Source organism: Anomaloglossus baeobatrachus, chromosome 3, assembly GCF_048569485.1.
Source record: "Anomaloglossus baeobatrachus isolate aAnoBae1 chromosome 3, aAnoBae1.hap1, whole genome shotgun sequence".
Taxonomy (NCBI): Eukaryota; Metazoa; Chordata; class Amphibia; order Anura; family Aromobatidae; genus Anomaloglossus; species Anomaloglossus baeobatrachus.
Window position 1 is genome coordinate 387,163,107 of NC_134355.1, and position 13,932 is coordinate 387,177,038.

A 13,932-nucleotide genomic window follows, 5' to 3' on the forward strand; every position below is an offset into this window, starting at 1 on the left:
AGACCTCAGGATGTATGGAGTAGTGAAGCTAAGTAGGAAGGACAGATGCACCAATGGTAACTATCAAAGAAAAAAGGTTAAGGCCCAGATACATAAACCTGTATAGAACAGGGAATGCCAAAGGGAAGATAAAAAACAGAAAAAAGATAATGAATAATGGGGCACCTGTATCCCTACCTCTGCCAAAGAGGAGTATAGAGGCAAGTGGAGGCGGGCCGTTGGAGTCAAGGGTCCGCACAAGTAAAAGTGCTTGAACCACTACCGCCACAAGCTGAGTGTCAGAGGGTAAAGGAGAAGGGAAATTGTATAGTGGAAAGAGTCAAAAGGAAATGAGGAGACCGTGACAGCGGGGGTCAGTAGAAGCAAGTGCACAGTCCAGCGCTGTCACAGACTGTATGGAAGAAAATGGGCCAAATTACCTGGTGGAAGTTCTTTTAATGCTTATTAGGCTTCGTGGCTCGAGGGGTCCCGGATCTGGGGGCACCGTCGACCAGTTTTAAATAAAAGGGAAAAATAATAAAAAATAGTCCGACTATGCCACTCACGGTGTGCAGCCAGGGATGGCAGGGCCGCTGCTACGGGTTCCCGCTGGGGATGATGGATGGTGGCAGCGTGGATGGTGGAGCCCTCCGCGAGTAGGGCTTTTCCCCAGGGGTAGGTGAGGGTTTAACATGGAGGCGCAGGGAAATAACTCAGTCCAAACAGGGCAGTGCAGTTTGGCGCTTTACTTACAGCTGGATTAGCACCCTGGAGACGTGCTGGATCCCAGGTGCACCCAAGACCTGTGTCCCTGTGCCAGCTGACCTGGGGCCACTCACCCACCGATGCACTTGTGTGTGTGTGGGGGGGTCTTCCTTGGCATGGAGCACTTGGAGGTCCGCCTGGAGTCTGGGTCCTGACGCAGGCAGCTTGAACTATTTAAGGGAATATGTCCTGGTCCTCTCTTCGCTGATGCCTCAGACGTTAGTGGTGGCAGATGAGTCCTGGAAACCCACCTGCCTGGCAGGGTTAACAGATGGCTTGAAGTCCTGGTCTGTTCTGGGATCTGCACCCCTGGCGTGCAAAGTACTGGGAGCCCTGGATTTCCACCCCCACAGGATTCCACTGTCCCTGGAGCTTGATCTCTCACTCTTCAGCTACTTTCTCCTCGGAGTGGCTGATCTTTCTACTCAGGTCTTGGCGGGGTCTTTGCTACTTTCACTGTGTCTCAAGATTCCGTTGTCTTTCTTGACACCTGTCCTTTTGCTCTCTCTTTCTTGCTACCGCTCACTTCTCACTCCTCTCCTCAACTCACAACTCCTCTCCACTCCCTTCTCTCGCCTTTACTCTTCCACTGTCTAGCCACACTTCTCAGGCCACACACTCCTCCCCCAGGTCTGGTCCCTCCCTTCCCAGTTGGCTGCCTGTTAGCTCACAGTGCCCAGCCCTGTCACCTGATTCTAAGGGGGTCTCCCACCCTGGTTTTGAGGGTAAGTGTCCTGGTGTGCTAGTGTGTGTACTGACTGGCACAGTTATGCAGGACCCGAGCTGTTACTGTGATGTTACCTTATTTTGTGACACCTGGTTACCGCAGGGGCATCACGCTACTGTTTAAAACTGAGACTTATACAGTTACAGGTCGCCTAACGCTTGACATCGCACAACATATCCTCCTTTTCACGTTACACACTGAGATACTGTGAGGAAAGAGTTAACCTTTTTCACTGACTTAGAAAATAATAGAAATTCATTCTCCCTGGCAAGACCGAACCAGACTTATTTGCGTAATAAACTATGAGACCAACTTCAAGGACGCAGAATGTTTTGACTTAGAAACGACTGACAAACATCTTGTTATGAGAATGAGAGGCGGAATAGACTATTATGGGAGTATAAGTCATTATATTAATTTCTCTTGCTGGGAATATGCAATCCACGCCTTAATGAATGTAGATTAATGAATATGTATGTTGCATAGTTACGCCCTAATCAACTTTGTATAACTTTGTAATGTAAACAATACCAATACACTTTCTATTCGGAGCCGCACGTCTCCTAGCCTTTACGTGTATAACGGTGTCTGCCTGTTTTCATTGAAGGCTAAAGGGAGGGCAGAGGGGGGTCACCGGTACCCTCTCTGCATTCGGACATCGCTGGCAACAGCTGTGACCGTTAGGTCAACCTAACATTATCTGGCGCCCGAACAGGGACTTGAGTTTCTAATCCCAGGACGCAGTGGACTGTATTGCCATTCAGAGGAGGAGTGGACCAGACGTGGGGACCAGAAACACCTGGCCAGGTAAGAGTTGAACCTTATTCTTCTCTTTATGCTCCCCACATCTGATCTCCCCTCTCCTCAACGCGCAAAATGGTACACTGTGAGTAGATACTGGGTTATTGGCGGGTTTCTACTGAACTCTGAGAGAGCCTTGCCAGCTGATGTTTTCTGTGCCTTGTTTGGTTGTTTGCTTGTTTGTTTCTCTGTGTTTCTCTGCCTCTCTGTGTGTCGCGTGTCTGCTCTCCTGCGCTTTACTTCTGTGCTGTTGTCTTTGTTGGTTGTCATAGATCCCATACATCAGTGAGTGTTGAAAGGGAATAGTGTACCTGCTCTGTCCAATGGATGTGATATTCACTGCCCTAGTGTTAGTGGGAATAGCCCTGTTTGCCATTGCTATCGGATATAGAGTGTATCTCTGTTACAAGAAGGGTAACCCAGCGCCATTCAACATTCTCAGCCCCCTCTGAAGTTAGGACACCACCTTTCAGTAGGAATACACATCAAGAATCAGTCTTTGGGTATCTCCAGGAAAGGTGGTTCTAGACCTCACCTTAGGTAGGAATACAAAAGGAGTTAGTCTCTGAGTATCTCCAGGATAGGTAGGTTTAGTCCAAAGGACGTTCAAGGGTCTAAAAGCTGAAGAAGATAGAAGAAGAAGAATGGGGCAAGGAATATCAAAAGACAGAAGAGCTGGATGCACCCTGCAACATCTCATTACGTGTTATCATGGCAAAAGAACAGCCAGTCAGTCCAAGGAAGTTTTCAAGACATTTGGATTGAAGGGGAAGGATCAATTGGACCCCAACAAATGGGATACAATAACAGCTACTAGAGCAGGAGTGATAGCAGATAAATCATGGACTAAACTAGTCAGAACTCTTTCTGACATGGCAAAAACAGCCCACGATCAAGGTTGGATATACCATGAAGAATCAGACACATGGGAAGAAGCTGGGAAGAAGGTTAATAAGGAACAGCAGCTTCCTCCGTACCTGTCAGCTACTCCTGGAACAGCTCCAAAAATAACAGGATCCGCGGGATGGACCTGCACAAACTGTGGCCAACAAAATCCGGACTGGAGTGAAACATGCCTAGCCTGTGCAGCCCCACAGCACAAGCTACAAGCCACAGCACCAGTGCCTCTTTATCCCGTAGTGGAAAGAAGAGTCCTGATAAGACCACCTGTTAATTCACAAAATCCAGATGCTCCCAGAGATGCAGTTCCCCGTACATATGAAGACTACGTACCCTGGACTCCAGCCGAGCAGATGGCTTTTCTGCAAAATGCTCCAGATCCGACTAGAAACCCAGTCAGTTTTTCACGTTACCTGAACCAAATACAGGTCTCCTACAGAAGCACTTGGTTGGACATGGAAGGTTTGTGTAGAGTTAAAATGTCTCCTGAACTGTATGCCAAACTCACTGCCCACCTGACAGGACATGCTCCGGACGATACCCGTAATGTGGAATCGGGCCAAGACTTCATGATAATACTCAATCTCTTCTGCGCCCAGGAGCAAAGAACTAAGGGCACAATGGGACCAGTGCATCAAGGTCCTGTGGAGAATGTCAGCTTATTTTACTACAGATTGATGCAGTCATTCGCAGATGAAGGGCTGGACTTACAAGCGGGTGCAATACGTCGCCTGATGGTAAGATCCTTCATGGATGGAATACATGTGTGGAGGTGGCACTGAGCTATAGTTTGTTTGTTCAAACGTAATAAGAATATCTGTGTATATAACTAAATCAAAATGTAGATGTAGATGCAAAATTATCTGTCTGTCTGTGTAGCAATTGCACAGACCTATAGTATAATTCAAAGTTGTATAATCATGAAGGAGTTAACTAAAGATGATGAAGCCAGATGTGAAGCTATAAACTCTTATCAGTAATGTTCACACAAAAGGAATGTACGGGAGGGCAGGAGTGATGAGAGAAATTGGGGAGTGAATGCACTCCTTCGTTAGTTTCAAGGTTATTTAGGCTTACTTACTGTATAATTGGATCTATCTCATTAAAACCAAGTCAGTTGGTGATGCTGGCTGAAAAGAGAGCATGTCTGTGTTCTTTGTCTTATATACATTGATATATATTGGCACTGGTATACAGCATTAATGGGGCACCGTCTCTGGATCCTAAACGAAGACTCCATTAGCAGTCTTGACCCAAAATTCCTCCCTTGACAGTTTGGCGCACTCAACGTGGAGCTCCTTCAAGGACGCAATACCGACCTGCAAATACCGATCGTTTGGATGTCACGGACTGAGACCTCCCTCCGCTCCAACCAGGCTGATCACCTCCGACCCCACGGGTAAGTGTTACATACTGTGTATTCACTACCGTTGTGGTTGGTTTTGGAGAGGAGGGAGTGACGGGCTGTGTGTCCATATCGGTGTTAAAAGGTACCTGATTGTGACTCAGGGGTGTTGCCCGCTGGAGCTCAGAGCACGATCCCAGTCCTGAGGTGTGGATCGAGTGTCACAAGGGATCCAGAGGACGGTTGTTAGGGCAGGAAAGATGGTGGTGGCTGGATATAGCTAGTTAGACTGACCCGGTCTGTAATTAAAGACGCGGGGGGGTTCCCGTGGCTGAAGATAGGGATTAGGACATTAATTTTGATACAGTTGACCAAGTCCGGAGGGAATACCTTTTGTACCCCTCCTCCATATCACGAGATACCCTTATTAGGGGGTTCCCGTGGCTGAAGATAGGGATTAGGACATTAATTTTGGTGCAGCTGATCAAGTCCGGAGGGAATACATTTTGTACCCCTCCTCCATATCACGGGATACCCTTATTACTATATAGCTGAGGAGTTGCCAGCTAGTATAGAGGTGTAGCCTTAGGTGCCGGCCGGACTCTAACGTACACCGCATAGTCATATTAGTGTAATCCAGACACCACCAACATAGCAAAACTGTTCAGACAGAGGAGACAGAAAGCTGAGAGGCCTGAAGGTTCACAGAATGTGTTAGAGCTAGTTGCAGAGAGAGAAGGGAAGAAAGCTGTACGCCATGCCTTGGAGATGTTTAAAATGTTAGAATTACCAAAAGGAGGTCGGTTACAACCGTCACTATGGGCAACAGCATTGAAAGCAAAAAAAGGGCAAGTTAAAAGACAGGAGATTGTTGATTGATGCTGAATTGTTTGGCAGAATATCGCAGGCATTGTTATTAGAAGGATATATTGAGGTTGAAGATGAAGATGAGCGAGGAGATGTTGTGTTTTACTATATGTTACCCGAGTCTGAGGACAGATCTGAGGGTCCTCCGACAGGGTGTTTTGTTGCTGCCCCACAACCTGATCCCCATTCTATTCCCCCGTCCCGGAGATATTCACAGATGCTGCAGTCACTAGACAGCATCCCTTAACCCTTTCCACACCCATACCCATTTTCCCTCCCATACCTGCAATGCCGTCTCTCCCCTTACCGGCCAGTCTGCCGTCACACTCCCCAATTGCCAATCCCCTCCCCTTGGATCCCCCTTTTTTCCTTAGGACACATAGTGAGCCTTACCCCGAACCTGACGAGGAACAGCCCTCATTTAAATATGTCCCTTTCAACCCCACCCAGTCAGCGGCATTAATCCCCTGCCTGCCAGATCCCAGCATTAACCCTATGCGATTTTATAGGAAGATGCTACAGGTCCATCAGTTATACTCAGCTGCCCGGAAAGACCTAGATAATCTCACCAAAGTAAAAGCAGGAGACAGTTTTTGGCCCTTAATGGAGCCCCATCTCACAATGCCCCCAGGCACTGATGACACCATTTTCCAAAGTGGACAACAGTATTGTGTTGCTTTAAAAAGATGGGCCCAAGATCAATTGGTATATACAAATGTGCCGGTGCAACCCCCGCCACAGCCCATGCCCCAACAAAGTCCAAACCCCGTATACGTAGCTCCCAATCAACAAAGCCAGCAACAGAATTGTTGGCGTTGTGGTCAGCCCGGTCACTATCAAAGAAAGTGTCACACCCACAAATCTCAGTGTTTGGCCAGGTACCCTCAAAACCGTAACCAAAACTTGCAACACATAAATTTACAATAAAGGTGTTCCCTGTAGATCCAGTAATGATCTACCTGAAGCCAGGTGTGCCTTTTCCCAGAGTATCATAGTATCCCTTTAAATCAGTCCCAGGAGATTTCCCAAGATACTGCCCACAGTCCGACTGCACCCAGGAGTCTGCCCCAACCTTCCCTAATGACACAGGGGGGAGCCCCGGACTGCTTGCTTTTGTTGCAGTGATTTCCAGTCCCAAGCTACCCGCTCTAATGATGCTCTCCATTCCACTCCATCAATCTTAAGGTTTCTATAATATATGTTGCTGTAGTACTTTTGTTTCTGCTGGCTGACACGGTACAGAAATATATTTTATATATTTCTATAGTGAAAGTTCTGCCCATGTTTTTTTCTTGTATCTGTTTTGCCCACCAGCTGTTCTAACATCGCGCATCCTGAAGGAGACAGGGGGGGCATAAGTCAGCGCAGGGATGTGTGGGAGTATTATCAGTAAGCTGCTGCTAATCACAAGTTGTAGAGAGCAGAGGAAAAAAAAAAAAAAAAGGAAGTAGAACAAGTTGTAAAAAAAAAAAGTAGTTTCAGCAGATTTACAAAGCAGTTTCTGTCTTATGTACTAACAAGTGCTTTTTCCGGCTGGTGGAGTGGATTTTGTTTAATCCTTAAAGTTCAAAATTTCATAGGAGATTATCAATAGTATTCTGCTGCTATTTAAATAATTAAATTAATTTTGCAGGGAAAAGTATATTTTTAAAATATACAAATTAGGTTTTTTTGTTTTTATGGTTACGTTTTTGTTTTCTATTATTTTTGAATACAAACTGCCAATATTAATTATTTTCCTTTTTTTTTGTAGATATAGAATATCTATGAACCCTGTTGTAAGGTTTCAAAATTTCCCAGTAGAGTATAAGTTATATTTATTTGTTGGTTAATCATATTGTTTACTGTTATAGATCTATATATTTTGCCACAGTAGTATATAAAAAGGGAGGAAGTAGATATCTATTGCATTTTTCCAGCAGCAGATATATTGGATAGGCTTTAAAGCAGGCTTTAAAGTTGGCCTTTCTTTTGCAACAGTTATGTCATGTTTATTGGATTATTATGAATATAAGAATATATGTCTGTTATAGGAATGATCTAATCTATATTTCTTTTAGTTTTTGTTTTTATAGATGAAACCAGATGGTGGTCGATTCTGCACTGGATATGCTACAGTTTATACAACATGAGGTAGTCTAAATTTAGGCCACTCCCTCCCCTCCTATCGGTACGGAAGGAAGTGACGTAAGTGCCTCTCTAGATGGGTGGAGCAGAGGTAGGTAAGATAGTCAAAATGTATGTAGGATGTAGATCTTTCCTGTTGTCAAATAAGCTAGGTACGCCGAAAAGAAAGTCTAGATCTGAGCTGATGGAATCGGATGGAGATTCCCGCACAGGTGAAGCTGACCAAGAAGCAGTGAACGGGCCTAGAGTTGAGGAGTCCTTTACCATGCATAAAGACCATGCCTCAGTGACACCGGTCACGTCAGTGACTTCTGTCACTCCTTGTGTTCTTAAATCCCTACAGGAAAAAGTGAACCAATAAGAAGTGGAGTGCGAGACGCAGGGAGCCGGCTGACTGAGGAAGGTCTGTGGATGAAGGGCGGTAAGCTTTCTCTGCCATGAGATCTCTTCTTAATGATGGCCCAAGTAACATGGACTAACATCTGTGAAAGTTGGATATCAGTGTGCGCTTTGGTGACGCCAGGGTTCAGTACCCAGGTAGACAAACTCACCCGGTCTTGTGAAACACGTTCTTAAAACAATGAGGAAAAACTGTAAAGAGTCCGTAGAAACACCCTGCACCTGCTCTACCCATTCTTAGAGACTGCAAACTAATTATAGATGTTTATCATGAGCACATTGTATGCAAGTCTGTGCGTGTTGTGTAGATTTCTTTCCAGGTCTGGTCAGAGGCTTTCCAGTGCAGAAAACGACGTCATTGCTGAAAATCCACATAATGCAAGTGGTATGTAAAAAAAAAACCCAAACTGATAAGTTGTAAATCAATGTGTGTTTTGTTTCTCTTTAGTGTGTGTTGTGTTTCTCTTTAGTAATAAACAGGTTCCAATGTAAAATGTTTTTCTTTGGTCTAGCGCAAACCACGTATAATTTTCATATGATTGACTAATTAGAGAAATAAACAAGTGTATTTTCTAATTCCAGATCCTAAATCAGAGTTAGTAGTTTATGGTTTTCGGTCAGGAGATTGATTAATCCTAAAAGGACACAGAAATTTCGATAAAGCTCAACAGCAGGACAACATGGATTCACGCCCCGCATTGCAGAAGGGTGGATCCACCGGAGCTGCACTGAGTGTCCTGCTTATATTTATCCTTTACAAAAAACCTGTACAGTCCCAAACCATCATTGTTGAAACAGTTAGAAGAGAGGACTTAGAGAACCTTGAGACATGGGAAAGTCCAACTACAAAGGGTGAGGACTCGCCTAGGGGTCCTTGGTCTCAAACCGGTGAAGAAATCCCATTCCCCTCTCCACCCATGCCTCAACGTTCAGTCAGGCAGGATTTCCCAATAGATCTTTCTTCCTCTTTTCCTAAGGGAACACAGTACCCTTAGTATTTGGAAATGGCAGAAGTAAGTCAAGGGGGACTGTTGAGGGTACGAATTGAGTAATCTAAAATACTTCATTCAGCCATTTCATAGACCCAAAAATGTGGTTTGGTTAATGTAATCTAACCATTTACAAATGCTTTTGTCTCCTACTAACTCATATCAATATATTCAGTGATTTTCCTTAATATAAAATGCTAGTTATGGATTCTCTCATCTCGGGAAAAGTTTTGGAGGAGCCTATCCCATCAGGCTGATGTCTCTCCGGCTTAGTCTGCTGAGCACTGGCAGTGACACGCGAGTTGACGTCACATCTCAAAAACCAATGGACGCGACACAACCGAAGCAGAAAGCGGCCGCTATTCAACCCATTATCCCAGAAGGTTTTTCCAAGTCTGCGCCACAAACTGTATACATGAAGCCTCATCATGTTTTGTTGTTTTTTTTTTATCAAGAGCAGATTATCCAGGTTCACAAAGTGGCCCTAAGTGGACTAGCACTGACTAAGCATCCTCCTTTTTGTTTCATATCCGGAAAGAAGAACCATGGACAATTTCCAAATGTCCTTTTGTGTTTTTTTTTAATTATGTGCTAATTTTTAAATAAGGTTTAGATTCAATTTTTTTAATCAGGATAATGTGCCCTAATGAGAGTAATAACGCCAATTCTAATAGCCCCTATAAATCATACAGTTATGTTTAATAAATAAAAATAAGTATTTAAGGGGGGAGCTAAAGCCTGTAGTGTTAAATTAAACAACAATCCCATAGAAAGCCCGCATATATAGATATAATTAAAGTCCCAAGGGCAGTAGGTCACAAATAAGTCCCAAATAATAAAATATATCTAAATGGGGAAAATTTTTAAATTTAAGGTGAATAATATTCACAGATATTTTATTAAAGGGGGGACTGTGGAGGTGGCACTGAGCTATAGCTTGTTTGTTCAAACGTAATAAGAATATCTGTGTATATAACTAAATCAAAATGTAGATGTAGATGCAAAATTATCTGTCTGTCTGTGTAGCAATTGCACAGACCTATAGTATAATTCAAAGTTGTATAATCATGAAGGAGTTAACTAAAGATGATGAAGCCAGATGTGAAGCTATAAACTCTTATCAGTAATGTTCACACAAAAGGAATGTACGGGAGGGCAGGAGTGATGAGAGAAATTGGGGAGTGAATGCACTCCTTTGTTAGTTTCAAGGTTATTTAGGCTTACTTACTGTATAATTGGATCTATCTCATTAAAACCAAGTCAGTTGGTGATGCTGGCTGAAAAGAGAGCATGTCTGTGTTCTTTGTCTTATATATATTGATATATATTGGCACTGGTATACAGCATTAATGGGGCACCGTCTCTGGATCCTAAACGAAGACTCCATTAGCAGTCTTGACCCAAAATTCCTCCCTTGACACATGCACCTCTGGCAGAAAGATTGAAAGCGTGCTGCCCAGAATGGAGGAACATGGAAGACATAGATCTTCTAGTCAACAAAGCAAGTGGCTTAGAAACCGACGCAAAGGATAAAAGGAGCAACAAGAAAGTTGTCATAGCAGCAGTGGACGGCCAGCCAGAAGGTACAAGAAAGAAGGCACCGACCTGCTACTATTGTGGAGTCAGAGGACGTGATCAGAGACTGTAGAAAGAAGAAGAGGGACACTCAAAACCAACCCGAGAGTCAGGAGGAGAAGACTGCCTGACTTGCGGCAGCACAGGATAGGGATGCCAGAGGTCCATTTATACATGTCCCCCTTCACATTGGCAACAAGGAAATAAGAGCTTTGGTGGACTCAGGAGCCTCACGCTCCTGAACCCCAGGAACCTAGTGCCTGAAGGATCCATCTCATCTGAAGCTACTGTAGTATCCGGATTTGATGGACAAGCCCAGATAATCCCAATAACACATCCACTGAAGGTGAAACTGGGACCACACATGTTCGTGTCTAAATTCTTAGTGTCCCCCCTGGGTGGAGATGCCCTAGTGGGAGCCGATCTACTATCAAGACTACAAGCTCAGATTGTCTACAATGAAGATGGATCTGCTATCCTGCAAATTCCAGAAGATATCCCAGAAGAAATCCTGTGCACCCTCCAGATGATAGAAGACCGACCAGAATCTGAAGTTACACATGAAGTAAACACGGACCCAATACTTCTACAAGTTCCTGCAAAACTCTGGTCCACATCAAAAACTGACCTCGGCACACTACCCGTGCCCACAGTAAAGGTTTCAGTCAAGCCTGGAATTACGCCAACGCAGCTGAGACAATCCCCCCTCCCGCTACCTCTCGCAGTACATCTACCAGTACGTGGATGATTTACTACTGTGCTGCCCTAGTGAAGAGGAATGCTTACCTTTCTGGCAGAAGTAGGATGCAAAGCAAGCAGAGATAAATGCAGACGGTGGATTCCCAATGCGTCACTACTCATGCAACCGCTGTATGATGGCACAAAGAATGTTCCTTTTTCCCTTACAGAAGAAGCTTGATAAAACTTTCAAAAGCTCAAGGAACTAGTGATTGATGCATCTGCTCTGGCACTACCAAACTATGATCTCACCTTTAATCTGTTCGTAGCAGAGCTTCAAGGATTTGCAGTAGGAGTACTCACCCAGAAGACGGACAAACATCACATAATTGGGTACTACTCCTCTCAACTTGACAACATCACAAAAGCAGCACCAACCTGTGTCCGTGCTGTTACAGCAGTTTCAAACATACTGCAGAAAGCATCTGAAATCTCACTCGATTTCCCGACTACCATCCTTACCAGCCATTACATCTATGCTGTTCTCAATCAAGTGCAGTTGAAACACCTCTCCATGGCAAGATAAGTCAGACTTCAGTGCACGCTGTAGCTACCCCCCAAACATCTCATTTGCTCGAGTTACAAGTCTAAACCTTGCTGATCTGCTGATCTTTACAAGTTTAGAAGGGGGGACAGAAGAGAGTGACAGAAGAGAGGACAGAAGAGAGTGACAAACGTACCAGCGCACCATTTGATCATGATTGTAAGGAACTCATTGAACATGAGGCAAAGCCCCTGCACAATATTCAGGCAACACCACTTACAAATCCAGACTTTGAACTTTTTGTGGATGGTAGCAGATACGCTGATGAAGCAGGCAAGTTCCACACCGGATTTGCAGTAGTGACTCTATATGCAGCCTTAGCCAAACAACCGCTACCTCCACGCATATCTGCTCAAGAAGCAGAACTTCTTGCTCTCATCTGGGCAATTGAGTTTCTGGAAGAACGAACAGCGAACATCTACACGGACTCAGCCTATGCACACGGCATTGTGCACGATTTTGGCACTATCTGGCAGACTAGAGGATTCCTCACAGCAACAGGAAATCCCATCAGGCATGGAGCCTCAGTGAAGAAACTAATGGAAGTAGCCTTGATACCAAAACAGCTAGCAATCATAAAGGTTGCTGCCCACACCAAGGCTCAAACACCCGAGGCAAGGGGAAATCGCTTGGCCGATCAAACAGCAAAACAAGCCGCCTTACTCCCTTTGAAGGAGACGGAAACAGTGTCAACGACGGAGGAAGAAATGCAGAACCTCTTTGAGACACAAGAAAACGCCTCTGAGGAAGAAAAGGCCGGATGGCGGGCCAAGGGGGCAGAAAAGGTGGAGGGGATTTGGCGCCTAAACGGACTTCCCGTCCTGCCACGCAGTTGGTTCCCTGCCATTTTCCAAGTACTCCACTATCCCACACACAGTAGCACAAACTCAATCATGAACCAGATGCAACCATATTGGATAGCCCCCGGCTTCAGACAATACGCCTCCCAGAGAATAAAAGCTTGTCACATCTGTCAACAACACAATCCAGGCCAGCTAACTAAAACCCCGCAAAGACACATGCCAAAGACGTTTGCCCCATTTCAAAGAGTACAAATAGACTATATACAGTTGCCAAAACATGGCATCTACGAGTTTGTACTTGTCTGTGTAGACCTCTTCTCAGGATGGCCAGAGGCCTACCCTGTCAGCTCAGCCACGGCCCGAATTACAGCAAAGAAATTGGCCTGTGAGCTGGTACCCCGGTTTGGACTCCCTGAAGTCATAGAGTCAGACCGAGGTACTCATTTCACTGGACAAGTTTTCCAGAACACCTGTGCCCTGTTAGGCATTCAGTCAGCCTTACACACGCCTTACCACCCACAGTCATCAGGGAAAGAGTAAAGGTTAAATGGGACTTTAAAGCTCAAACTAGCCAAGGCAGTGGAGGAGACTGGTAGACCATGGACAGAATGTCTCCCCATAGCTTTTTACCCTATAAGGACTACCCCACAGGGAAAGCACAGGCTCTCACCCTTTGAAATACTCTTTGGTAGTGCACCCAGATTAGGATGCTACTTCCCACAGGAGTTACACCTGCAATGTGATAGCCTAACGTCTTATGTTGTTTCCCTGCAGAAGAGACTAACTGAAACCCACCAAAGGGTCTACTCTTCTCTACCTGATCCTGATGCCGTTCCAGGAACCCACTCTCTAAAGCCTGGTGACTGGGTCTACCTAAAGAAGCACGCGAGAAAGACCCTTGAGCCACGATTCGAAGGGCCTTTGACTGTCCAGCTGACCACTCCAACCTCCATCAAACTTGAGGGGAGATCGACATGGGTCCATGCCAGCCACTGCAAGAAGGCCTAATACTGCTGATAAGTATTTCTATGTGTATTCCCTTTTTGGGGCCTTCTACACCACGGCAGAATTCATTTGAGACCCATCATGAAGTGTTAGCTGAAAAAACTTGAGATCACAGACTGCTTGATATGTACACACGCACTTGTGACAGCCTCTTCCATGCCATACTTAGCCATACCCGTCCCAATAAACAAAGTGTTTCAATGGGGAGGCTGTTACAACAGACTATCAGTGTTCCAAGTGTTACTCTGTTTACTAGTTGCTTATGTAGTGTTCAAGTTGCTAATGGCTTTGTTTTCCCGCTGCTTGAAGCAATGTAGATACAATGATTATTCAGCACCCGTATGAAATCACTAATATGCCTTTTTCTC